The 25,167-nt window shown below is 43.7% G+C and overlaps 1 protein-coding gene and 1 pseudogene across 3 annotated transcripts in view; one reads left to right on the top strand and one right to left on the bottom strand.

The window, feature by feature from the left end:
• The window catches only part of LOC105486951 (phosphatidylinositol-4-phosphate 3-kinase catalytic subunit type 2 alpha), a 118,663-nt gene extending 104,356 nt beyond the window's left edge, over nt 1–14,307 (bottom strand). For 2 of the 3 annotated variants that reach the window (XM_011750137.3, XM_071075021.1), the window contains exon 1: nt 14,163–14,307. The gene's annotated coding sequence lies outside the window, so the exon portion shown is untranslated. The remainder of the gene's footprint in view (nt 1–14,162) is intronic. The other variant, XM_011750138.3, reaches the window with a different exon arrangement.
• On the top strand, nt 19–776 carry LOC105486950 (large ribosomal subunit protein eL29-like; annotated as a pseudogene).
• Nucleotides 14,308–25,167: the final 10,860 nt, after the last annotated feature.

Here is a 25,167-nt window from a genome sequence, read left to right as displayed (position 1 = left end):
ACGGCTTAAGGTGCAGATATGGCCAAGTCCAAGAACCACACCACACACAACCATTCCCGCAAATGGCACAGAAATGATATTAAGAAACCACAATCAAGCCAGGCGTGGTGGCTTACGCCCGTAATCCCAGCACTTTGGGAGGCTGAGGCGGGTGGATCATGAGGTCAAGAGAACGAGACCAGCATGGCCAACGTGGTGAAACCCCATCTCTACTAAAAATACAAAAATTAGCTGGCATGGTAGCGTGCATCTGTAGTCCCAGCTACTCAGGAGGCTGCAGCAGAAGAATTGCTTGAATCCAGGAGGCAGAGGTTGCAGTGAGCTGAGATCACACCACTGCACTCCAGTCTGGCAACAGAGCGAGACTCTGTCTTAGAAAAGAAACCCCGATCACAAAGATACGAATCTCTTAAGGGGGTGGACCCCAAGTTCCTGAGGAACATGTGCTTTGCCAAGAAGCACAACAAGAAGGGCCTAAAGAAGATCCAGGCCGACAATGCCAAGGCCATCAGTCCACGTGCTGAGGCTATGAAGGCCCTCGTAAAGGAGGTTAAGCCCAAGATCCCAAAGGGTGTCAGCAGCAAGCTCCAACGACTTGCCTACATTGCCCACCCCAAGCCTAGGAAGCGTGCTTGTGCCCACATTGCCAAGAGGTTCGGGCTGTGCTGGCCAAAGGCCAAGGCCAAGGATCAAACCAAGGCCCAGGATCAACTCCAGCTTCAGTTCCGGCTCAGGTTCACAAAGGTGCTCAGGCCCCTACAAAGGCTTCAGAGTAGGTATCTGTCTGCCAACGTGAGGACAGAAGGACTGGTGCAACCTGCCCGGACTGCCATCTGCATGGGGCTGGGGTCCTCACCTCCTGTCCTATTTGTAAAAAGTATTAACAGAAATTCAACTTAAAAATTGCTGAATATAGCTTCCGGTTCTAGATGCTTCGGGAGCCACAGCTTAAGAAAAAGAAGAAAAAAAAATCACTAAATATAGGCATCACAAACTAACAAATGAGGACTTTGAATTAGAAGAAAAGAAAAACTGAGTTTCTGCCCCAACCCTATTATTATTAATTAGCTATTTCAACTTGAATAAAGCACTTCACCTCTCTGAGCTTCAATTTCTCAAGTATATAAAGTTGTTAGACATTGGATGATAAGATTCATTCTAGCCTGGTGCAATGGCTCACGCCTGTAATCCCAGCACTTTGAGAGGCCGAGGCAGGTGGATCACCTGAGGTCAGGAGTTCAAGACCAGCCTCACCAACATGGTGAAACTCCACCTCTTCTAAAAATACAAAATTAGCCGGGCGAGGTGGCAGGCGCCTGTAGTCCCAGTTACTCGAGAGGCTGAGGCAGGAGAATGGCGTGAACCAGGGAGGCAGAGCTTGCAGTGAGCCGAGATAGCGCCACTGCACTCCAGCCTGGGCAACAGAGCGAGATTCCGTCTCGAAAGAAAAAAATATATAATAATAAAAGAAACATACTATCACATTGGGGATTAAGAAAAGAAAGAAAAAAAATCAGAAACAAGTTAAATCACTAAGCTCAACTATCAAAAATCAGAACTCTCTCCAAAAAAATCTTAAAATCTCCATCTATCAATAAAAACTTTTTTAATTATTAAATTTAATATACCCCCAAGAAGGGGGATGCTATACTGAATTTTAGGTATAATAGGAATCCCCGGGTGAATTTTAGGCAGACACAGTCATGCGATCTGATTTATTTACATTGCTCAAGATCCCTGTTGTTCTGTGGAAAATAGGCATAAGAAACAAAAATGGAAACTGGGAGAGCAATTAACAGGTAGCTGAAAAAGTCTAGAATAATGACGTGGACTAGGATAACAGCAATGGAAATGTTAAGAAGTGATTTGATTCAAACAAGCAAACAAAATGATACATATAGACAGTAAATGACATAGGAGAAAAAAACAGTAATGTGAGAGAGAATGATTTAGTTGGGGAGGACACTATTTTTTTTTTTTTTTTGAGATGGAGTCTTGCTCTGTCGCCCAGGCTGGAGTGCAGCGGCTCGATCTCGGCTCACTGCAAGCTCTGCCTCCCGGGTTCACGCCATTCTCCTGCCTCAGCCTCCCAAATAGCTGGGACTACAGGCGCCCGCCATCATGCCCGGCTAATTTTTTTGTATTTTTAGTAGAGATGGGGGTTCGCCGTGTTAGCCAGGATGGTCTCGATCTCCTGACCTTGTGATCCACCTGCCTCGGCCTCCCAAAGTGCTGGGATTACAGGTGTGAGCCACCACGCCCGGAGAGGATATTATTTTTAATAGGGCAGTCAGGGAAAAAAAAAATTGGAGCCACAACCTGGACATAAAAAAGAGTGAGACATGAGAAAAGTGGAGAGTCTTCCCAAGCTTCGTCACATGTTTAAAAATAAGTGAGCCTGGCCAGGTGCGGGGCCTCACGCCTATAATCCCAGTACTTTGGGAGGCTGAGGTGGGAGGATCACAATGTCAGGAGTTCGAGACCAGCCTGATCAACATGGTGAAACTCCGTCTCTACTAAAAATAAAAAATTATCCAGGCAAGGTGGTGCTCGCCTATAATCCCAGCTACTCAGGAGGCTAAGGCAGGAGAATAGCTTGAACTCAGGAGGCAGAGGCTGCAGTGAGCCAAGATCAAGCCACTGCACTCCAGCCTGGGCGACAGAGCTAGACTCTATCTCAAAAAAACAAAACAAAAAACAAAAAAAAAAACGATAGGTGAGCCTAACCTGCCTCCTACTCCATTCTTCTTCTTCTTCTTTTTTTGAGACAAGGTCTTGCTCTGTTGCCCAGGCTGGAGTGCAGTAGCATGATCTCAGCTCACTGCAACCTCCACCTTCCAGCTCAAGCAATCCTCCCACTTCAGTCTCCCAAGTAGCTGGGACTATAGGTGCATGCCACCATGTCTGGCTAATTTTTGTATTTTTCATAAAGATGGGGTTTCACCATGTTGCCCACGCTGGTCTTGAACTTCTGGGCGCAAGAGATCCACCCACCTCAGCTTCCCAAAGTGCTGGGACTACATGCATGAGCCACTGCACCTGGCCCCCACTCCATTCTTTAGCCTCCATATTACTCTATTAAAACGATTATCCACTGCACAAGTACTACAAGCACATTAATAGAGGGCTTAATTCTATTTTGACAAAAGGCAGTGGTTGCACTGTAGCTTAATATCCACTAGTAGTCATTATCCCATCTTCAGTCTTTAGGAGCAACCTCCTACACATAAGTGATTCACAACCAGGGAATCCAACAAGGACAATTTTCTATGTCTGCATATGTGTATCACTGTATGTATGTGGGAGGGGGACAAGGAAATGGGATATAGTCACAGCAAGAGATTCCTGTTGAAAGACATTTTGCTCACCAAGAAGTTTTCAATCTAACTCAGAATCCCAACAGTAGTACTGCTTTGTGGAGATGATTACTGAACTTTGATCTACTTCATTGTTCATTCATTTGACATGAATCATTAAATAAACTTTGACATCACCCCAATTCCAACATGACAGATAACAGTAAAGCCTCTGTGTTAAATGTTATGGTATATACCTGCATTTAACATGGCTTAAGGTAGAAAGAAGATAAAACTGAGTTGCAACTGAGAAACCCTCAATAGTAAATAATAAATAACGAAAAACTGACATGAATACTTCTGGAATCTTCCCCCAAACTCCATCAATTTCTATGACTAAAAAAGTCTTACTTTCACATGACATCAACATGTAGATTAAATTCTTAGTTTTATATAATAGTGGTAGCGGAGAGGAGAAAGAACCATGTAGCAGCAAGTAAATATCAGACTTCCCTCTTATAAACTGTGATTTTTTTTTTGAGATGGAGTCTTGCTCTGTCGCTCATTGCAACCTCCACCTCCCAGCTTCAAGCTGATTCTCCTGCCTCAGCCTCCCAAGTAGCCAGGATTACAGGTGCCCAGCACCACACCCAGCTGATTTTTGTATTTTTAGCAGAGACAGGGTTTCACCATGTTGGCCAGGCTGGTCTCGAACTCCTGACCTCAGGTGATCCACCCACCTCGGCCTCCCAAAGTGCTGGGATTACAGGCATGAGCCACATTGCCTGGTCAACTCTGTGATTTTTAAAGCAAGTTACTTGATCTCCCTTTGTCTTTAATTTTCTCATCTGTAAAACACAGATAATAGAGTGTTTTCAGAGTTAAATAAAATTATGTAATAAAATGCTTAGCATATAATAGGGATTTTAAAATACACGTTGCCATCCAATTATTTTTCCTTTTAAAAAATGTTAACATCGCCGGGCGCGGTGGCTCACACCTGTAATCCCAGCACTTTGGGAGGCCGAGGCGGGTGGATCACAAGGTCAGGAGATCGAGACCACGGTGAAACCCCGTCTCTACTAAAAATACAAAAAATTAGCCGGGCGCGGTGGCGGGTGCCTGTAGTCCCAGCTACTCAGGAGGCTGAGGCAGGAGAATGGCATAAACCCAGGAGGCGGAGCTTGCACTGAGCCGAGATCGCGCCACTGCACTCCAGCCTGGGCGACAGAGCGAGACTCCGTCTCAAAAAAAAAAAAAAAAAAAAAATGTTAACATCACCCTGCCTTGACCATTGTTGAAACAAGCATCAATATGTTGCTACCATTAACTTTGCATGGTGGCATGCACCTGTTCTCCCACCTACTCTGGAGGCTGAAGCAGAAGGATCCTTTGAGCCTATCAGGTCAAGGCTGTACTGCATTACGACTGTCTCTGTGAATAGCCATTGTGCCCCAGCCTGGACAACACAGCAAGACCTCATTTAAAAAAAAAAAAAAAAAAGCAACCTTAGGCCGGGCGCTGTGGCTTAGGCCTGTAATCCCAGCACTTTGGGAGGCCAAGGTGGGTGGATCACTTGAGGTCAGCAATTCGAGACCAGCCTGGTCAACGTGGTGAAACACTCTACCGAAAATACAAAAATTAGTCAGGCATGCTGGCAGGTGCCTGTAATGCCAACTACTTGGGAGGATGAGACAGGAGAATCATTTAAACCTGGGAGGCAGAAGTTGCAGTGAGCCGAGATCACACCACTGCACTCCAGCCTGGGCAACAGAGTGAGACACCGTCTCAAAAAGAAAAAAAAAAGCCAACTTATTATCAATAAGCATATGAAAAGATACTCAATATCACTAGTCAACCTACTAGAATGGCTGTAACTGGAAAAAGAAAAAAAAAGGAAAACAACAAGTGGTGGCAAGGATGTAGAAAAAATGGAACCCTGATACTTTGCTACTAGAGGAATGTAAAATGGTACAGCCACTTTGGAAGACATTTTAGTGTTTCTTCAAAAAATTAAATATGGAATTACAACAACCCAGCAATTCCACTCCTAGATATATACCCAAAAGAACTAAAAATAGGAGTACACTAATACTCATAGCAGCATTGTTTATAATAGCCAAAAGGTGAAAACAATGCAGTATCCATCAATGAACGAATATACAAAATGTGGTACATTAAATATGATTCAGTCATAAAAATGATACATTCTACAACATGTATGAACCTTGAAAACATTACGCTAAGTGAAATAAGTCAGACACAAAAGGCTAAATATTACACGATTCCACTTAAATGAAAGATCTAGAAAAGGTAAATTCACAGAGACAAAAAATAGAGGCTGGGCACAGGGGCTCATGCCTGTAATCCCAACACTTTGGGAGGCCAAGGCCTGGCTGGGTGGATTGAGACCATCCTGGCCAACATGGTGAAACCCTGTCTCTACTAAAAATACAAAAATTAGCTGGGCGTGGTGGCACATGCCTGTAGTCCCAGTTACTAGGGTGGCTGAAGCAGAATTGCTTGAACCCGGAAGTCAGAGGTTGCAGTGAGCTGAGATTGCGCCACTACATTCCAGCCTCCATCTCAAAAAAAAAAAAAAAAAAAAAAAAGTAGATTAGTGGTTACCAGGGACTGGGTCGAGAAGAGAATGAATAGTACCTGCTTAACAGCTACAGAGTTTCTGTTTGGAATGGTGAAAAATACAAAAAATACAAAAATATAAAAATTAGCTGAGCATGGTGGCACGTGCCTATAATCCCAGCTACTTGGGAGGATGAGGCACAAGAATCGCATGAACCCAGGAGGAGGAAGCTGCAGTGAGCTAAGATCACACCACTGCACTCTAGCCTGGGCGACAGAGCAAGACTGCATCTCAAAAACAAACAAGCAAAAAAATTACAAAGTCATCGTCTTCATCAAAATCTTCACATTGTTTCCCATTTTCAACAAACTTAATTCTAGAACCTTGCAGGTTTGACAATTAGCAAAAATTAGTAGTTTAAATTTAAAAATAGGGGAAACTAGGTGCAGGGTTTAAGGGATTTCTCTGTACTATAGTTACAAATTTTCTTTCACGATTTTTCCATAAACTTTCTAAAAAATAGTTTATTAATAAAAAAGAGACTTCTTCTTGAATCTCAAAAGTGTTATGCTAAGTGAAAGAGGCCAGACTCAAAAGGCTATATACACTGTGTGATGCCAATTTATATGGCATTTTGGGAAAGGCAAAACTACAGGGATAAAAAACAAAAGAGTTCTTGCCAAGGAGTGAGGGGTGGGCAGAAGGGATTTACTTCAAAAGGGCATAATTATGGAAATTTTTGGAGTGATGGAAATATTCTATGTCTTGTATCTTAATCGTGGTGGTGGCAGTTACACAACTGTCACTGTTTTTTGTAATTCATCTGTTTTAGCAGAACTATACAGAACGTTACACCTAAAACAGATGAATTTTACTATATGTAAATTATACCTTAATAAGTATGACTCTTCAAAAAGAATCCTTAACAATTGTAGTATCATGTCATATATTTCACTATGCACAGAATTCTAGCCTGATGAATGTCATTATGAGATCTAGTCAGATGAAACTAGGCTATTCAAGCCAGGCACAGTGGCTCATGTCTGTAATACCAGCACTTTGGGAGGCAGATGTGGGCGGATCACTTCAGGTCAGGAGTTCAAGACCGGCCTGGCCAACATGGTGAAATTCCGTCTCTACTAAAAACACAAAAATTAGCCACATGTGGTGGCAGATGCCTGTAATCCCAGCTACTCAGGAAGCTGAGATAGGAAAATCGCTTGAACCTGCGAGGCAGAGGTTGCAGTGAGCTGAGATCGTGCCACCGCACTCCAGCCTAGGTTACAGAGCAATATTCCACCTAAAAAATAAAAATAAAAAATAAGCCTTGAAAACCCTTCCCCAGGCCAGGTGCAGTGGCTCATGCCTGTAATCCCAGCACTTCAGGAGGCCAAGGCAGGCGTATCATGAGGTCAAGAGATCGAGACCATCCTGGCCAACATGGTGAAACCCCATCTCTACTAAAAATACAAAAATTAGCTGGGCATGGTGATGTGTGCCTGTAATCCCAGCTACTTGGGAGGCTGAGGCAGGAGAATCGCTTGAGCCCGGGAGACAGAGGTTGCAGTGAGCCGAGATCGCACCACTGCACTCCAGCCGGGCGACAGAAGGAGACTCCATCTCAAAAAAAAAACAAACAAACAACTCTTTCCTAAACATACATTTTATGTTCCCTTAGCTACGTTTTCCCTTGTTCTCTGTGCATTGAAATAACACTATCGTTAACACCTCATCATCTTCTTCCTATAGTGAGGATTTATAATCTAAACTCTTTACTCAAAAATCTTGTCTAATTAACTCATCTATTTTCCATTTGACTATATTATCCCTTACATCTTTTCTTTCCTGTAACAATTTTTTTTCAAATAACTGAAGTACTTTTTGCTACATGGATTGTAGTTAGTTGGTCTCTCCTAGTTGGTATATAAACTTCCTAAAGCCAGGAAGTAACCATTTCTTTATTACACACTGCAAAAATCTGGTTTGTACTGTGTATCTAAACACTCAAATGCCATATGAAGAGATGCAATGAAAAGAATACTGGGGCCAGGGGCGGTGGCCCACACCTGTAATCCCAGCATTTTGGGAAGCAGATCGCCTGAGGTCAGGTGTTCGAGACCAGCCTGGCCAACATGGTGAAACCCCATCTCTACTAAAAATACAAAAACTATTATCTGAGCATGGTGGCATGCACCTGCAATCCCAGCTACTCGGGAGGCTGAGGCAAGAGAATCGCTTGAACCCAGGAGGTGGAGGTTGCAGTGAGCTGAGATTGCACCATTGTTCTCCAGCCTGGGCGACAAGCATAAGACTTCATCTCCAAAAAAAAAAAAAAAAAGAAAAGAAAAGAAAAGAAAAGAAAAGAATACTGGGCTGGATGTGGTGGCTTATGCCTGTAATCTCAGCACTTTAGGAGGCCAAGGTGGGCCCAGGGGTTCAAGACCAGCCTGGACAATGTGGCAAACCCGCTTCTCTACAAAAAACACAAAAATTAGCCAGGCATGGTAGCATGTGCTTGTAGTCCCAGCTACTTGGAAGGCTAAGGTGGGAGGATTACCTGAGTGTGGGAGGCGGAGGTCGCAGTGAGCTGAGATGGAACCACTGCACTCCAGCCTGAGTGACACAGAGAGACCCTGCCTCCAAAAAAAAAAAAAAAAAACCAGAACACTGGGCCTAGCATTGTAAGACCTGAATTCAAGCAATGCTTCTAATTTATTATGTAAGTCACAACATCTTTGGGCCTCAGCAAAATGAGAATACTTGCTGTATTTACTTCACAGGTAATAAGGTCTTGGAGGGAAAACAGTGTTAGCTAAGCTATAACCATCAGTCAATACAAGTGTAAAGATGTAGTATTGTCAGTCATAGTTATCTTGTCTAAAATTAGCCACTAGTGTTTTTTAAACAAACTCAATGCACAGCAAATTAAGTGAACCAACATTGCACATCAGTCATATAAATAATGTAACTGTTATACTGTAATACTAACAGAAAGCCTTATGTTTAACAGTAAGCATGTTAATTATACACTATCTTAATGCAGTCTCAAGGTTAAAAGATAAATACTTGCTGCTAAGCCAACAATAACTGCCTTCAAATCTATTAAAAGAGGATTTATAAATCCCATTTGTTTTTGTACCCAAACAGCTCAGTTTAAAATTTTAAGAAATCCAAGTAGTTTAAAATTGTATAAATCTCCTTTTAACTTTCTAAAATGTCCATATGCACTCTCTCATTGTGTTTTAAATCCATCACCTAAGAAAAACAAACTGCAGGCCGAGTGCAGTGGCTCATGCCTGTAATCCCAGCACTTTGGGAGGCCAAGATGGGAGGATCCCTTGAGGCCAGGAGTTCAAGACCAGCCTAGTCAACATAGTGAGACATCTCTATTTAAAAAAAAAAAAAGAAGAAGAAGGAAAGAAAGAAAGAACATACTGCAGGAAAAAAAAGATACAAAGTATACATAAATGAACAAAATAAAGATAACAAAAATATGACTCCACTACAGAGGCAGAGAAAACAAAGACATTTCTTCTCCTCCCAACCATAATCCTATGAACAACCTGAAAGATACTTACAGCAATACTTGCAAGTATGACCATAATTCTCATCAAAAGAACATCATATACAAGTACCATCAAAATGATTACAAATTATAAATTACCAGTGATAATTTTCTCATTGGAGTTTCTTTTCCTTTTTCAAGCAGGGAACCAAGACAGAATAGCCTCTAGATCTTTTTTGTTGTTGTTGTTGTTTGAGACAGTGTCTCACTCAGTCACCCAGGCTGGAGTGCAGTGGTGATCATAGCTCACTGCAGTCTCAAACTCCTAGGCTCAACAGATCCTTCTGCTGGCCGGGTGTGGTGGCTCACGCCTGTAATTCCAGCACTTTGGGAGGCTGAGGCAGGCAGATCACGAGGTCAGGAGATAGAGACCATCCTGGCTAACATGGTGAAACCCCATCTCTACTAAAAAAAAAAATACAAAAAATTAGCCGGGTGTGATGGCGGGCGCCTGTAATCCCAGCTACTCCGGAGGCTAAGGCAGGAGAATGGCGTGAACCCGGGAGGCAGAGCTTGCAGTGAGCCAAGATCATGCCACTGCACTCCAGCCTTGGCGACAGCCTTTTTTCTTGGCAAGACTCCGTCTCAAAGAAAAAAAAAAAAAAAGAGATCCTCCTGCCTCGATCCTCCTCCTGCCTCGATCCTCCAAAGCACTGGACTATGGGCATGCACTAACGCACCCAACCTCTAGATCTATACTGTCCAATATGGTAGTTACTAGTTACATGGAGCTATTAAATGCCTGAAATGTGGCTGTTCCAAATTGAGATGTACCAAGTATGAAACATACACCAAATTTAAAAGATTTAGGAGAAAAAAATAATGTAAAATCTCCTACCTATGTGACTCCCATTTTTGGCTCACATATTTCTAATGTACAGCTTTATATATGTAGTCGAATCCTGAATAAGGAAAATGGATACCAGAAGTATTAAGCAGTTTGCTCAATATCTCACTGCTTGATAGAAGCAGAGCAGGGCCTAGAACCTGATCACTTTTATCCATCCTGCCCTTATGAATAGAAGGAATTAATCATTTAAGACTCAACTTGAGCATCCTCTTCCTCCTCAAACCCACTCATTCCTTTTCCATATCCTAGCCCAGGTGACCATATCCTATTTAGCCTGCCCTTATAATTATACTGTTATAAAACGTATGTTTGTCTTCCAAATGAATGAGGACTTCTTGAGATCAAGCACTGTCTCATTTTTCTTATCCCTGGGAACCTTTGAAGTGCCAGGCACTCCTTCAGGCCCTCCAGCACTCTCAGAGCTTTCAGAGGGTTATTTTTTAGCCCTATGCAGGTACAACTACTAAAATGAAATCACCTACAATGTGATGCACCACCCAAAAGCATTCACCTTTATTACTTGCCTGTCTTAAATTATTTTTGGAATATGTAAAATTAATACAATGCATAGGCCAGGCGCAGTGGCTCACACCTGTAATCCTAGCACTTTGGGAGGGCAAGGCGGGTGGATCACTTGAGGTCAGGAGTTCGAGACTAGCTTGGCCAACATGGTGAAACCCCGCCTCTACCAAAATACAAAACTTAGTTGGGCATGGTGGTGTGCACCTGTAATCCCAGCTACTTGGGAGTCTGAGGCAGGAGGACTGCTTGAACCCAGGAGGCAGAAGTTTCAGTGAGCTGAGATCATGCCACTGCACTCCAGCCTGGGTGATGGAGTGAGGCTGTCTCAAAAAAGAAAAAAGGGCCGGGCGTGGTGGCTCACACCTGTAATCCCAGCACTTTGGGAGGCTGAGGCGGGGAGATCACTAGGTCAAGAGATCAAGACCATCCTGGCCAACCAACGTGGTGAAATCCTGTCTCTACCAAAAATACAAAAATTAGCTGGGCGTAGTGGCACACGCCTGTAGTCCCAGCTACTCAGGAGGCTGAGGCAGGAGAGTTGCTTGAACCCGGCAGGTGGAGGTTGCAGTGAGCTGAGATCGCGCCACTGCACTCCAGCCTGGTCAACAGAGCGAGACTCTGTCTCAAAAAAAAAAAAAAAAAAAGAAAAGGAATAACTTATGTTATCAAAGAAAGACAAGTTACAAAAAATGCTTTGCACTACTGCTGCTCTGATGCTCTATAAGAACTCTTGAGTTCCTAGGAAATTCAACACTCTCTTTAGGTATAAGTTCACTTATTGAATGTGCTTACCTAAATGCAAAACTGTGTGGTAGATTAAAGAAAGAGTCCTGGACATGGGAATTAATGCAAGCAATCTTCAATTAATTGAAAATTTTAGAACTATTAATTGCAGAAGAAACAAACTTAGTATACAGCTACTCGTTACAAAAAGTTAGTTTCTAAAATTCCTCCACGCAAACATGCCAACTTTTGTATTCTATAAAACAGATAAGGCCGGGCGCGGTGGCTCAAGCCTGTAATCCCAGCACTTTGGGAGGCCGAGACGGGCAGATCACGAGGTCAGGAGATCGAGACCATCCTGGCTAACATGGTGAAACCCTGTCTCTACTAAAAAAATACAAAAAACCAGCCGGGCGAGGTGGCGGGCGCCTGTAGTCCCAGCTACTCGGGAGGCTGAGGCAGGAGAATGGCGGGAACCCGGGAGGCGGAGCTTGCAGTGAGCTGAGATCCGGCCACAGCACTCCAGCCTGGGCGACAGAGCGAGACTCCGTCTCAAAAAAAAACTGCCAGGCGCACTGGCTCAAGTCTTCAATCCCCGCATTTTGGGAGGCCAAGATGGGCAGATCACTTGAGGTCAGGAGTTCAGGACCAGCCTGGTCAACATAGTGAAAACCAGTCTCTATTGAAAAAACACAAAAATAAGCCATGTTTGGTGGTGCGTGCCTGTAATTCGAGCTACTCAGGAGGCTGAGGCAGGAGAATCGCTTGAACCCTGTAGGTGGAGGTTGCAGTGAACTGAGATGGTGCCACTGCACTCCAGCCTAGGCAACAGAGCAAGACTCTGTCTCAAAAAACAAAACAAACCAAAACAGAAAAAATTGTAAAATCTGTGGATGAAAACATTAAAACATGTCATTTGTAAAGAAAACTGCAGGAAACATGCATATAAAACACAAATACCAACAGACCTTGATAAGAAAAAACCTGCTTTAGAATATATTAATTTAGCCAAAATGTATGGAATTTATGGAAGAAACTCCACATGTGCTTTGTACCTACGTAAAATCACTTTTGAACTAAATTTGAGTTAACAAATAAAATTTCTCTATTTTCATTCAGTTACATTGTTTTTCAGTATGTATCCACTGTCTTGATATTAAACAAATATCTTGCATAAAAATAAATATAAAATTTGTATACCTCAACTAGGGTCCTTTCGTCTAATTTGCTACTGTGAATAACAGCACCATCCTGTCCAGATAGGGTTAGATCAAATTAAAAAAAAAAAAAAAAAAGCACCATTCTGCTGGGCATGGTAGACCAGCCTGGCTAACACAGTGAGACCCCATGTAAATTAAAAAAAAAAAAAAAAAAAAGAGCACCAACCCCAACTATGGCAGAGCTGCTAAAGGAGTCTCTTGTGGAGACTTGAACCATAAGCCAAGGAGGCAAAGGTACAAAGTCTCTCCTGGAATTAGTTCCTGGACTTCTGTGCAGCCTTCCCCCTTTCTACTATGTCTTCACCATTCCCCTGCAAACAGCTTTCTTCTTGCATCTCTTCTATGCTGTGGCCTTTGATGCTACAATATATTTAAAAATTTTCCCAATAGAGCTTTTCTGCCTGAAACCCACTAGGAAAGATTTCAGGACATTTCTTTAATAACTAATCTTGTTCAAACAGGAAGGCCTCCTTCGTTTCACTTAATTCAAACCCCCACTGTTCAAAATAAGAATATAATTATAACCTCAATTTATATCAGGCCAGTATAGGAAAAGAACCACAACAGGCTCTCTCTTCCACGTTCATCTCCAGACTTTTTTCCTTAGTTTCTCCTTCCTCATTTCCCTCCTCAATCCCTCCTCCCCGCCCCCCGCAAAATAATTCCACAGCTAAAGAATCTCGTTTTTAAAGGCAAAAATTCAGTGAGGAAAATAAGTATGTGCCTTTTTTTTCAATTATTTATTATTCCTCCGTCCCTCAGGAAGAGTTAAGCTAGTATTTTTTAATCTGACCGCTCTCTCAGAAGGATGATGCGCTAAATACACACTGAAAGAAAAGTCTTCCCAAAGCAAGTGGATTCGCAGCTACAGGCAACGCGGTGGGAGTGGGGGGCCCGGGGAGAAGAAAAAGTATCCTTGGCCCCCAGAGCCAGAGATGGGACAGGAGGTGAAAGAAGGGGCCGTCACTGAGAAGTGCAACACACACACTCGCCAGAACAATCCGCCAAGAGAATAGGACCGGCCACTGCGGCTCCAGCCCTGTCCCGCGGGACAAGGCGGGGGAGGGGGGGCCGGCGGGCCAGGGGGCCTGCCCTCCTTCTGTGGGACAAAACTAACTACCAGGCGCACCTCCGCTCCCGACAAGAGGGGCCTGGTGGGGACGCGGGCTCCTAGCACCTCCAGCGCAGCACTTGCCGACGGCCTGCGGGGAAGTAAGGCCCGGAGGGAGGGGAGTCGGGCTGGGCAGCGCCAAGAGCACGGGATGGAGGGTCAGACGCGGGCACCCAAGGCACTGGGGGCCGCGACAAGAGACCCTTCCAGCCCGGGAACCCCGGGGCCCCTCTCCACCCTCGCAGAGCAGGATCCCGAATATCGTCCCCAGCCGCACCGATCGCTCCTCACCTCAAGCTGCCTGAGCCTCCGCCTCTACTACAACCTGAGCCGCCGAAGCCGCCACAGTCCGAGCCATTTTTCCCCTCAGCTGGCTCAGCCGCCGCCGAGAGCTTCGGCCGACTCCACAGCCAGCCAAGCCAGCACGTCACTTCCGACCAGGGAAGCACCGCCTTCCCCGCCCGGGCTTGTTGTGAATTGGCTGGCGCGGACGGCCTACCTGAGCGGGCGGGCGGGGCTTTGTCGCTGCCCGTGTGGCGTGAGCAAGGGAGCTGGGGCGCTGGGGAGCACGAACCCAGGGGACCAGGGTCCGGATCCCTCCCGGGGAATGCTGAGCAGGCTCCGGACCCTCTCCGTGCACACCCCAGACCTGGGGAGGGGAGCTCCCAGGACACCCCAGCTGGCCGCTCCTCGGGCCCTGCGTCCGAAGCCCCGCACTGAAGTACCCTATTGTTCCTACCCCCTCTCCCGGGACTCCGCACCCTCCTCCGTCTAGGCTGAGGTTCCCAGATTTGTGTCTTGGCCCCCGGCGGCGCCGAGATTACTTTGTGATTGGAAGACTGAAAGGAACAGGCGAGACTTAAACTCCTCCACTCCAACCAGCATTTACCGAGGCCTCACGGTGGGTCAGGTGGTGTACGGTGGGTAATTAGTAGCCTATCACGTGGTTTCTGTAAAATGCTTGATAGCACGTAAAACGCTTTCAGGTCGGCATCTCGTTTCATCCTCACAACAGCCAGGTAAGGAAGATATCCCCATGATAATAACTCACAGCCAGACGACTCTTTCTACATTACAAAGTATTTTCACATGCAATCTCCATAATAATACCTTCTTATTGAGAATTTAATGAGATTATGCTTGTCGTTTGGTCCTCATGTGTGAGATTTAAAAATTACGTAACCATGGGAAGAGATAGGAAAATTATTCCCATTTACAGATGGTGCTTCTGGGGCACAAAGATGTTAAGCGGAGAGGAAAGATTCCATAGCGTTTTACAACAGATTGTCCTTTAAGCAATAGGAGAAGGGGGTCCACATCATCCAGACGTTCACTATCTAATGTAGCAGACTGATTTAGCCTGCATTTCTCAGCCTAAACTAAAAATTATCAGCCTATATGTATATACGCATAATTAGAAGGCTCTAAGAGAAGTTGAACCTTCGGCAAATAACGGGAAAGAAAAAATGGTCTGATTTGGCTGGGACGGGGGTCGGAGAAAGGGGGCTAGGGCAATGGGGAGTGTGGAGTGGATGAATCCCTCATAGCGCTGTAATAAACATGCCTACACCTCCCCAGGGATGGGAAAATTGGATGGAGTTTCTATTCTATGGGGAATTCTAGAAGCAAATGTGTGATTATTTCTTATGGCTGTAGCTACCGGCTCTTGTGCACCCCCACTTCTTACTCCTTTCTTTCCCCCCAAACCCGCCCCTCCTCCATGCACACACACTTCCAGGCAGGCCACACGTTCTAGAAGAATGTCCCTTAGAAATCAACTTAGTTCCGCAGCATTGTTCTGCTTTATCTTCTGATCACAGGAGGAATTCTAAAATTGGCAGCAACTCTTTCACAAGATTAAAAAGGGTGGGGAAAGTGATTTATCTCAGGGTAGCTTCCTAGCTTCTGCTCCAGAACTGAGTGTGCCTTCAGGAAAGAAGGAAGAGGCCTTGAGAGAACACTGAGTCTTCAGGGAAGGGTAACTATTTGTCTTTCTTTCTTTCTTTCTCTTTCTCTCTCCTTTCTTTCTTTCTCTCTTTCTCTCTTTCTCTTTCTTCCTCTCTCCCTCTCCCTTTCTCTTTCTCTTTCCTCCTTTCTTTTTTTTGATCCAGCCAGACAGACTGGATTTTTTTTTTTCTAATTTTTTTTTTTTTAAATGAAAAGTATTTCCCCTGAGTCCCAGCAGCAGAGGGCCCTGGTTCTTGAGTCACTTCCTTGTTGCAGTTCCCACTTCATTATTATAGCTTTTGAATGGCTGATCCATGGTAGCCTCTCATCAACCAAAAGGTTCCCAATAAGGTGAAGAGAAAGAAAAGGAGTTTGATGGTTTTCCAGATTCCAAAAAAATTAGCTTTCTCAAGTTGCCAGGTGTCAAGAACCAGAACAGGTAACCCTCTCTCAGCATATCTCATCTGTCAGCAATGGCTTGTGAAGATGCATATGTAAACAGTAGGAACACAGACTTCTGGGAGACAGTACAAACTGGTGCTGCTGTCATTTGGAACCAACTAGAACATACGTGGCAACCATTTCTCCTGTTTCCTTTCTTCCACTGGCTTCACTTTTTTTTTTTTCTTTTTTTTGGAAAAAAGTGTGGAGTCTCACACTTGTTGCCCAGGGCGGAACGCAGTGGTGTGCTCTCCACTCACCACAACCTCCGCCTCCCTGATTCAAGCGATTCTTCTGCCTCAGCCTCCTGAGTAGCTGGGATTACAGGCATGTGCCACCACACCCAGCTAATTTTTGTATTTTTAGTAGAGACAGAGTTTCTCCATGTTGGTCAGGCTGATCTCGAACTCCCAACCTCAGATGATCTGCCGGCCTTGGCCTCCCAAATTGCTGGGATTACAGGCAGAGGCCTTACATTTTTAAGTGTTTCAATCCTAACTTCCCACAGACAACTTCCCAGTAACACAAATATTCCCCAGCCTCTTACAGTACCACATGAGAAATGGGCAATCTTTTTTTTTTTAACCACAGATAAAATATAGTGGCGTACAATGATTAGCATTTGCTAAGGCCAAGCCCTGTTCTTCGTGTTTTATGAGTCTCATTGACTTTATGAGTCTCATTGACTTCCTCCAACCACCTTCCTAAAAGATATAATTATTATATCCTAATTTTATAGCTGAGAAATTTGAGGAACAGAGAGGAGAGTAACTTGCCCAATGTCACACAGCTACTAAAGAGTAGAGCTGGGATCCAAAACTGGGTCTGGCTGCACAACCCATGCTCTTTTAACCTCACAGTTCCCCCAGCGGGCCAAGGAGATTTTAACATCTACAAAATGCTGTTAATAAGTATAATAGTTAGGTTTTTTTTTTTTTTTCCTTTCTCAATGTCGTATCCCCATCTGAGTAGAAGGACTCTGCTGGGTACTATACCAAACTATTTATTTATATATTTTTGTTTTTTGAGACAGAGTCTCACTCTGTTGCCTAGGCTAGAGTGCAGTGGCGCCATCTGTGCTCACTACAACCTCCATCTCCTGGGTTCAAACCTCTAGAGTAGCTGGGATTACAGGTGCACACCACCACATCTGGCTAATTTTTTGCACTTTTAGTAGAGACAGATCACCATATTGACCAGGCTGGCCTGGAACTCTTGGCCTCAAGCGATGCTCCCATCTCAACTTCCCAAAGTGCTGGGATTACAGGCATGATCCACTGTGCCCAATTATTTAATCCCGATTATGATAAGCAGTGTGAAGGAAAACTACAGTGTTCTTTGATTTAGAATAGAAGACAAGAAGGCCTTCCTTGACAAAGTGACATTGAGCTGAGATCTAAAGGATAAGTAGAAATTGAGGATGGGTGAAAGCATACCAGGCAGAGGGGACAGTGTGTGCAAAGACACTGAGAAAGGAGCATGGCTCAGCTGAGGAACTGAGAGGCTAGTGTTGTTGTTATACTGAGAAGAAGGAAGTATCTTTATTAAAAAAAAATTTTTTTTTAGACACAGCATGTCACTATGTAGCCTGGGCTAGTCCCAAACTCCTGGCCTCAAGCAATCTTCCCACTTAGCCTCCCAAAGTGCTAGGAGTATAGGTGTGAGCCACTGTGCCTGGCCAGAAGCATCTTAGGCGCTATAGTGAGACAGGACGATAATGCCAGGCCTGGGAGGCTATATTAAGAATTTAGGTCTTTATCTTGAGAATGAAGAGAAAGATTTTAAGCCTTCAAGTGATCAGAGTTGCATTTTTGAAAGATTTCATAGAGCTAGGAGGAGAAAGGATTAGAAGGGTCTAGGGGATTTGGGTAGCCCAGTCTGGAGTTTATTGCAACTGTGTAGGGAAGTGATGACAGTGGCTTGAACCTTGGATAAGACACAATAAATGTGTGGCTCACGCCTGTAATCCCAACACTTTGGGAGGCTGAGGTGGGTGGATCACCTGAGGTGAGGAGTTCAAGACCAGCCTGGCCAACATGGCAAAACCCCATTTCTACTAAAAATACAAAATTAGCCAGGTGTGGTGGTGTATGCCTGTAATCCCAGCAACTCAGGAGGCTGAGGCAGGAAAATCACTTGAACCCAGGAGGTGGAAGTTGCAGTGAGCCAAGGTCGTGCCATTGCACTCCAGCCTAGGCAAAAAGAGCAAAACTCCATCTAAAAAAAAAAAAAAAAAGACACATAAATGTGAAGCTGACTGAGCTAGGGTTCCTGGCCTTGGAGACAGTCCAGTAGGGGAGAACAACTTAGAAGTAAAAATAGTATATTGTGCTATGAGCACTACTAGAGGCAAGCCCAAATAACTCTGAAAGGTTGGAGAAAAGATAAGAGGGAAGATGGAAAATGTATTCATTATCTATTGCTGCATATCAAATTACCCCAACATTTAGCAGCTTAAAGTAATAAACATTTACTAGATCACAGTTTCTGTGGGACAGGCATGTTGGCATGGCATAGGTGGGTGTTTCTGATTTAAGATTTCCCACGAGATTGCAGTCAAGCTGTCAGCTGCCAATCCCATCTAAGAGCTTGAATGGGGGGAGATCCACTTCCAAGTTCACTCATGTGGTTGTTAGAAGGCCTTGATCTCTCCCGACATAGGCAGTCCTCTCCCCAGGGCTTCCTCTCAACATGGGAACTGACATTCCCCAATGTAAGTGACCAAGAAAGAGAGCAAGAGAACCAAGAGTATATGAGAGAGAGCACCCATGGAAAGAAGTCACAGTCTTTTTGTAACCTAATCTCAGAAATGGTCTTACACTTCTGCCATACTCTGTTTATTAGAAGTGAGTCAATAAATTCAGTCCACGTTCAAGAAAAGGGAAATACACAAAGGTGACGAATACACAAAGGTGTGAATAGCAGGAGGTGGGGATCATTGGAGTTCATTTTAGTGGCTGCCTACCACAGTAGGTTCCACAGAAGAGGCAGTACATGAGTAGTTGTATTCAAGTTTTTCAGGAGCATTTCAGGAGAAAGGGCTTTCCAGGAAAAGCAAAGGATGTGTACAAAGATACAGAGGCATGAAAGAAGTTAATGTGTTCAGGGTCTGCTGTTGGCCATTCTATGACTAGGTGAGAGGGGCTTGGGGAATATAATTTATTTAGTTGAGGAAATTTGAAGAGGAGGTAAAGTATCATAGGTTGAAAGGTGATACATTTACTTCTTTGAATTCTACCAATATACCTGCATCTTTGTGAAAAATACATACATATGAATATATTCATTAGAGCACCATCTTCATATTAGTTTGGTAGGGCTATCATAACAAAGGACCACAAACTGGGTGGCTTAAACAACAAATTTATTGTCTCAAAATGCTGGAGGCTAGAAGTCTCAGATCAAAATGCCACCAGGATTGGTTCCTTCTTTTTTTGTTTTTGAGTCAGTCTCACTGTGCCACCCAGGCTGGAGTGCAGTGGCACGATCTCGGCTCCCTGCAACTTCTGTCTCCTGGGTTCAAGCAATTCTCCTACCTCAGCCTCCCAAGTAGCTGGGACTATATGCGCGCCACCACGCCCAGCTAATATTTATATTTTTAGTAGAGATGGGGTCTAAATATGTTGGCCAGGCTGGTCTCAAATTCCTGACCTTAGATGATCCGCCCGCCTTGGCCTCCCAAAGTGCTAGGATTACCGGTGTGAGCCACTGCACCTGGCCTAAGATTGCTTCTTTCAGAGGACCCAACTTCTGAGGGTTGCCAGGGAAATAATTTGTTCCAGGTCTCTCTCCGTGACATGTAGATGGTCATTGTCTCCTGTCTTCATATCATCTTCCCTCCTTAAATGTCTCTATCCAAATCTCTGCTTCTTTAAGGAGACTAGTCATATTGGATTAGGGCCCCCACTAATGATGTCATTTTATCTTAATTACTTTGTAAAGACCCTGCGTCTAAATGAGATCACATTCTGAGATATTAAGGGTTAGAAATTAATCATATGAGTTTGGGGGGAGGGTACACAATTCCATCCATATGTTCCATGAAAGGGCTATATATGCAAAGCAACCCGCAGACACAAAAGGAACCAAGAAACCAAAGAATAAGGGAGACAAATCTGGTTTGTCGGTATAGAGTGTTTTATTAGGGAGCTTACGGACAAAAGTATGGTCTTTGGTGGCCACAAGACAGGTAGATCTTCACACCACAAACTCCCTAATCCAGGGCTTATATTTTGAATCATACATGCTCTGGGAGAAATGTGTAGATGGTTATGGATCTCATAGCTTGTGATTTATGCAATGACATCAGGGGTGGTTTTGAAGGAAAGACAAAACTTACAGTGAATAGGTGTTTCTACATAAAGAGTAATAAATCAACTAGACATCTTGGAGGTAGGTATTCCTGGATTGGGGGTTAGTCAGGAGTCACATGGCAGATTAGCATCTAAAATACAGTCACTCTTGTCCCCACACCATAAAACTCGTGTGATAGGAAAAGAGTGAAAACAACTAAATGCCCATCAATAGGGAATGGGTAAATAGGTTATGGTATATCATAAAATGGAATACTATGCAACTGTTAAAAAGAGGTACCAATAAGAAAATTTTCCAATATGGAATAATCTCCAATATATTTTATTAAGGGAAAAAGGCAAGTTGCCAAGTAATCTATGGCATGCCAGTATTTATGTTAAAAAAATGGAATGTGCTGTAATAGCATAGGATATCTCTGGAAAGATACACAAGAAACTGGCAATAGTGGCTACGTATATAAAGAGGAACTGGGAGCCTGAAGGTCAGCAATAGGAGGGAGCCTTTTTACTATATACTCCTGTTGTACAGGTTGACTTTGTTACCATGGGCATGTATTACTTTCAAATTAAAAAAGAAGTAGGTGCAGCAAACCATCATGGCAAGTGTATACCTATGTAACAAACCTGCACATTCTGCACATGTATCCCAGAACTTAAAGTAAAATAAAAAAAGAAGCATAAGAGAGCTTGGTAATTTTGGTATGTAGTATACTTAGTCTGCATAAAACTAAAGTTTATGTCTATGTTTTTAAAGTTGATGTTGGCTGGGTGCGGTAGCTTACACCTGTAATCACAGCACTTTGGGAGGCCGAGGCAGGCAGATCACAAGGTCAGGAGTTCGAGACCAGCCTGACCAACATGGTGAAACCCCCTCTCTACTAACAATACAAAAATTAGCTGGTTATGGGGGTGCGCACCTGTAGTCCCAGCTACTCGGGAGGCTGAGGCAGGAGAATTGCTTAAACCTGGGAGACAGAGATTGCAGTGAGCTGAGATCACACCATTGCACTACAGCCTGGGTAACAGAGCGAGACTCTGTCTCAAAAAAAAAAAAAAAAAAAGAAAAGAAAAAAAATTTAAGGGAGCCAAAAGGTACACATAGATTTTCAATTGTGTAGGGGTCAGTTCTCCTAATGTCCTCATTGTTCAAGGATCAAGTGTACTAAAAGAAAACAAATGCCAACCTTGAAATTCTGTGCACAGTGAAAATATCACTTAAAATAAATCTTTTAAAAAAATAAAATAAAGTTGATGTCTATGTTTTCTCTTCTTGAAGCCTCCCCACCCGGTCTCTCCCCCTTTAACACTTACACACATAACTTCCCTCTCTCCCTTAACCTTACACCTTCTCCAGCTTCTGCCTTCTTCCCTGCTTCCTATTATAATGAAACTCAGAAGAACTACCTGTACTTGCTGACCCTACTTTCTTACTCTATTGTGATTTTATATCCTCTGTATACTGAAATGTCTCTTATCAAGTCACTAGTGACCCACATCTTGCCCAAGTCCGGTCAAGTCTGTCCCCATCTTTCCAGACCACTCAGCAGTGTTCGACTGTAGTGACCATTCCTTCCTGGAAGCACTTTGTTCTCCAGGCTGTTATGACACCAGATCCCCCTAGTTTTCCTTCTACCTCCCTGCTTACCTCTTAGTCTCTTATCAGCTCCTTCCCTTCTATCAGACTTCCAAAGGTAGGAGAGCTCTAATACTTCATCTTCAGCATTTTTTTTTTTTTTTGAGATGGGAGTCTCATTCCCATCACGCAGGCTGGAGTGCAGTGGCCTGATCTCGGCTCACCGCAACCTCCACCTCTTGGGTTCAAGCGATTCTCCTTCCTCAGCCTCCCGAGCAGCTGGGATTATAGGCGTGTGCCACTACACCTGGCTAATTTTTGTATTTTTAGTAGAGACAGGGTTTCACCATGTTGGCCAGGCTGGTTTTGAACTCCTGACCAAAGGTGATCCACCCACCTTGGCCCCCCAAAGTGCTAGGATTACAGGCATGAGCCCCCGTGCCTGACCTCTTTTTTTTTTTTTTTTTTTTTAGTTCTTTGATTTTATGGTTCAGCTAGGTGAGGTGAGTTCACCAAGATCCATGGTTTTAAGTACCATTCCTAAGTCAATCATTCTGAAATTTTTATCTCCAGCTCCTGACCCGTCCTCTGAACTCTAGATTTGTGTAACTGTCTACCTCATTTGGATGTTTGATAAGCAACTCAAAATTAAAATGAGCACAAATTGAGAATTCTCAATTTATCACCCTGTATCTGTTCCCTACTTCCGCATCCCCTCATTGCCCCCAAGATTTACCCACCTAAATAATTGGCACCATCAGCCCAGTTACATAGGCCAGAGGGTCAGGAGTCATCCTTGATTCCTCTTATTCTCCCATATCCCAGTTAATAGTTCCTACTGGCTCTATCTCCAAAATACCTCCTAAAGCCAAACCTGACCCTTCTTGCCATGTTACTGCTGTAATCCTAGTCTAAGCCACCATCTAACTGGTCTTGCTGCATTCAGTCTTAACCCCTTAAGTTTGTACTCCATGCAATTCTTGGCGTGATTTGAAATGGTAAATCACTGGGTGGGTGGCTCATGCCTGCAACTCTAACACTTGGGGAGGTAGAGGCAGGATGATCACTTGAGGCTAGGGGTTTGAGACCAGCCGCGGCAACATAACAAGACCCCATCTCTACAAAAAATAAAATAATTATCTGGGTGTGGTGGTGCATGCCTGTAGTCCCAGCTACTCAGAAGGGTGAGGCAGAAGGATCACTTGAGCCCAGGAGTTCGAACCTGCAGTGAGCTATGATCACACCACTGCACTCCAGCCTGGGTGACAAGAGTGAGACCCTGTCTATAAATAAAATGAAATGATAAATCACCTGTAAATCACAGCTGCTAAGAAGGTTGAGGTGGGACGATTGCCTGAGCCCAGGAGTTTGAGACTAGCCTGGGCAACATAGTGATTCTCTAAAAATTTTTTAAAATAGCTGGGCATGTTGATGCACTCCCAGCTACACAGAAAGGTGAGGAAGGAGGATTCCTTGCACTCATGAGTTTGAGGCTGCAGTGAGCTATGATTGGACCACTGCACTCCAGCCTGGGCAACAAAGGGAAACCATGTCTCTTACAAAATAAAGATAATAAAAGGTAAATCAGATCACCTCACCAACTGGTTGAACTCTCTAGTAGCTTTCCATTGCACCTAGAATAAACCTTCCCTTTGCTTCCGAAGCCTTGCAGACCTGATCCAGTTTACCTCTCCTGTATCGCTCTGCCCCTTGACCACTGTGTTCCAGCAACAGCAGCCTTCTTTCTATTCCTAAACAGCCAAGAATATGCAAGCTCACTCCTGCTCTAATGACTTTGCACTAGCTATTCCCTTGCCTGAAATGCTGTCCCTTTGAGTATGACTGGCTCCTTTTTGGCCTTCATATCTCTGGTTAAATGTTACCTCCTGAGAACTTCTCTGACCACCCAGTCTAAAATACTCACCTAGTCCCTATATATATAGCAAGACTTTATTTTAATGCTCTGTGAAGCACTGACTACCTCCTGATACTTTTCTTATTTATTTTAGCTGTTTGTTTTCCCACACTAGAATGTAAGCTCAATGACAGCAGGGACTTTGTCTTGTTCACCATTAATTCCTTTGCATCTAGAGCAGTGCTTGGCTCAGAGAACCTAATAATTGTTAAGTGACTGAATGAAATTACTTCTGTTTGTATTTAATACCTTTTCCCCTTCACTTAAAACAACATAGCCAAGACTCACCTCTTGTATAGAAATTCACATGATTTTTTTTTTTTTTTTTTTTTTTTTTTTTTGAGACAGGATCTCAGTCTGTCACCTAGGCTGGAGTGCAGTGGTATGATCACATCTCACTGCAGCCTCAACTTCCTGGACTCAAGCAATCCTCCCATCTCAGCCTCTTGAGTAGCTGGGACTATGGGTGCTCTCCACCACACTGGACTAATTAACATAATTTTTTTAGAGACAGGGTCTAACCATATTGCCCAGGCTGGTCTCGAACCTCTGGGCTCAAGCAATCCTCCCCACTTGGCCTCCCAAAGTGTTGGCATTAGAGACATGAGCCACTGCATCTGGCCTGAGCATGAATTATGAAAGACTAATATTTCAGTGGAAGCCCTGCTTTGTAAGCCAGTGGTGAGGAGCATTTGTATTGCACTGAATCATTTTTTTTAAATTCAGTTGTAAGTTACTATATAAAACCTAAATTTAAGTTAGAAAAATTTCAAAGAACTATCAACTGTTTCTTTGGTGTGCTTTTAAAAAGGATGTCTATTTTGTGCACCATAAAAGTATGATGTGTAGGCTGTGACTCACAAGAGGAATAGCCAACCTACTCTTTTCTCTCCTCTCCTCTTCCCCTCCCCAGAAATGTCATAAAGAAACAGGTGATAGGTACTTGGAAGAGCAGCTAACATTTGCTGAGAGCTTGCTCTGTGCTAGATATTTTATTTTATTTTATTTTATTTTATTTTATTTTATTTTATTTTATTTTATTTTATTTTATTTTCAGACAAGGTCTCAGTCTGTTCCCCAGGCTAAAGTGCAGTGGCATGATCATAG

Source organism: Macaca nemestrina, chromosome 12 (genome assembly GCF_043159975.1).
Source record: "Macaca nemestrina isolate mMacNem1 chromosome 12, mMacNem.hap1, whole genome shotgun sequence".
In the NCBI taxonomy this organism is placed as follows: Eukaryota; Metazoa; Chordata; class Mammalia; order Primates; family Cercopithecidae; genus Macaca; species Macaca nemestrina.
Note: the sequence above shows the minus strand (reverse complement) of the source record. Positions and strands in the feature narration are given on the sequence as shown.